This window comes from Dipodomys ordii, unplaced genomic scaffold, assembly GCF_000151885.1.
Source record: "Dipodomys ordii isolate 6190 unplaced genomic scaffold, Dord_2.0 Scaffold123, whole genome shotgun sequence".
NCBI classification, from domain to species: domain Eukaryota; kingdom Metazoa; phylum Chordata; class Mammalia; order Rodentia; family Heteromyidae; genus Dipodomys; species Dipodomys ordii.
In genome coordinates this window covers 5826482-5829519 of record NW_012267339.1, presented here as the reverse complement: position 1 = coordinate 5829519, position 3038 = coordinate 5826482, and the positions used below count along the sequence as shown (strand labels likewise).

The following is a 3038-nucleotide window of genomic DNA, read 5'->3' as shown; positions in this document are numbered from 1 at the left end:
GGGGGGAGGATGGGAAGGGATGGGAAGGGGAAACAAAGGAGGAGGCTACAATGCTTGATAAGAAATGTACTCATTATCTTGCCTATGTAATTGTAACCCCTCTGTATGGTATTCTCACAATAAAAAAAAAACTTTCTTAGCAATACCATAGCAGTCCACAAGGTGGTGATGTCCCCACACAAAGGAGCATATGTGAATTGCTACTTCCAGTTGGATTTACAAAGCAGTAAGCTAATGAGATGATCAAGGGGAGGTTGACAATGAGATGAAATAACAGAGCCCAGTTTGATTAACTGTCAATGACATAAAAAAAAAAAAAGAGCTGTGACAGTGCAGGGTTAGCAGGGGCAGGAAGATGGCTGTGGGCAGCCTGGCTCACCAATGCCAACCAGATACCCACACCTAAGCCTTCAGGCTAGGCAGAGACAATAGACTAAAGAGGCCCACAAAACCCACACACATATTCTGGGACCACAAGTTGGAGCTGTAAAAGGGGAGAGCACTAGGCTGTAAGTGGCAGAGCTGACCCACCAAGGTTTACACCAGCCAGGGAGTTGCGTGTGAGGAAGCACTCCGCATGCCATGTGGGAAACATGAGCAGGCACCCAACACAGAAAAGGAAGAGGACAGCAGGCAGGGACCGAAGTGGTATGAGGCCACCAGCCATCATGCAAAAGAAAGGTCAACTCACATAGTATGGGGCAACAGTAAAACAAAAGCTCTGCACTACTCAGGTCACAGCTAGCTGCTGGCCTATGGGTCAGAGCAGACAGGAATCTTACCATCTAGGCTGACCATCCCACATTTTGAAAGAGAAGAAAACTAAGAAAGGTTCCAGTAGTTAAGTGGACCTACAGAGCAGGAAGCCCCAGAGGCCACAGCCAGAGACCTAAACCACTAACCTGTGTCTCCACATAGGTCTACACTGGGAATCAACAGCCCCATCCCAGAGCCAAGCCAGAACACAAAAGCCCTCCTATCCACCTTCCACTGCTACAGCCACATTGCAGACTCCCTCACAAGTCTTCCAGCCCCCTTCTGAGGTCAGTGCCTTCATTTTGCTTTCTTATACTGTGATTTTAGTCATCTGAACAGCTTAGACTTTTCTTCAATATTCAACCATGTCAAAGACCCCAGGGAAAATAGTTATTTGCAACCCCTGGTCTTCAGATATTGCACAGTAGTAATGCATAGAGGCCTGCGGCAAGACAGTCCACTGCATGACAGCCTGAAGGCCACCCTCTGCTCTCAGGAGCTAGGGACAACTTCCTTGAACCAATTGTTCCAGGCTGAAAAAGGAAGCTCTGACCATGGCTGTCAGCCAATCTGCAGATGGCTTTCCAGATACACAGAAACTCTGGTCCTTTCACAAACACATGAAATCACTTCTATTACTACACCAAGGACAAAGTTTGGTAAGGATTTGCATTTATTTTGATCTTCCTCCAATGGGGTTCTAAGCTATAAAGTCAAAGACAAAACAAGTATTATCCACCTTCCTCCTATAATTCTATGCAAAGGCTACTTCTTTAAAGATTTTTTTTCAAATAAATTAAAGCTTTGCATCTTTAAAAAAAACTAAAACAACATATGCAACAGATGAGGAACTTTTTTTTCTTTTTTTCGGTTGGGGGAGCTAGAACTGAAGAGGTACTGTTTAATATTCAAATCTAAACTGTAATGCAAAATAAAATAAAAGCATGTCACCATGCAGAGAAAAAACAAGCAATGAAATCGCTGCAGACTGATAAGAGACCAAGGATTTCTGTGATGGGACCCAGAGCCCAAAGTACACTGTGCAAGGGGAACCAGGAAGCCTGGAGCACAAGCAGCAAGCAAATGGCAAAGCCCCAGCAAGGCATGGAGGGGCAGTGGCAGTGAGCACAAAGAGGGAAGTGGGTGGCTGCCCTGAGAACATAAAACCCAACAAGTGAACACTGTTATAAGCATCTACACATGTGCAGACTTATGTAAAAATGCCTTAAGTAACTCAATAGCCTTCCATGCGCCTTTTAGGAAGAGCAATTTCCTCTCTTAGAACAGGCATACAGCCCTTAAACACAGTGCTTTTGAAAGCAAAGTGTCCAAGTCAGACATATGTGTAAGTAGCCATGGGTGCAGGATTACTGTTAACAAGTTGTTCAGGTGCCAGGTACTCTGTCCAGTGGCTTGATTGCTGATACAAAGGTTCTGAGCACTTCAATTGTAGCTGAGCACTAAACTGAAATAGTGTGGAAATTAAGAACAAATGAAAACAGGAGAGTGTGATGCAAGTCACAAGACAGAGACAGTGGCTTGTGCCTATAATCTCAGTTACCCAACAGAATTGTGGTCAGGGGGTAACGCTAGACAAAAGGTGCTAGACCTTAGCTAAAAAACAAACTAAAGCAAAAAGAGCTAGAAGTAGGTAGGGATTAAGTAGTAAGACACTTGCCTAGCAAAACCCAGGCCCTGAGTTTAATCTCCAGAACACCAAACAAACAAATAATTTGTCACTGTTAAGGAAATATGTTAACTGGGTCAGGCACCAGTGGCTCATGCTTTATTCCTAGCTACTCCAGATGCTAAAATATGAGGGCTGCAGTTCAAAGCCGGCCTGGGCAGTAAAGTTCATGAGACTCATCTCCAATTAACTACCAAAAAGCCAGAAACAGCAGAGCACTAGACTTGAGCAAAAAAAGCTAAAGGGTAATGCAGACCCTTAAGTTTAAATATCAGTACTGGTACCAAGAAAAACAAATTAACACATCTTGAAAGGGATGTCAAAGCTATTTTTAAAAGAAATTATAGCCTGGAGCCAGTGGTTCACACCTATAATCCTAGCTACTCATGAAGCTGAGATGTGAAGATCACAGTTCAATGACAGCCCAGGCAAGAAAGACTCTTATCTCTAATTAATCACCAGAAAAGTGGAAGTGGCACTGTGGCTCAAGTAGAAGAGCACTCAAGAGCTGCGGGACAGTGCCCAGGCCCAGAGTTCAAGCCCCACGACCGACAAAAAGGAAGGGAGGGAGGGAGGGAGGGAGGAAGGGAGGGAG

General features: G+C 44.5%; 1 protein-coding gene across 1 annotated transcript in view; it reads right to left on the bottom strand.

The window, feature by feature from the left end:
- The window catches only part of Rapgef2 (Rap guanine nucleotide exchange factor (GEF) 2), a 257625-nt gene that overhangs the window by 164835 nt on the left and 89752 nt on the right, over positions 1–3038 (bottom strand). The gene's annotated exons all lie outside the window — the stretch shown is intronic.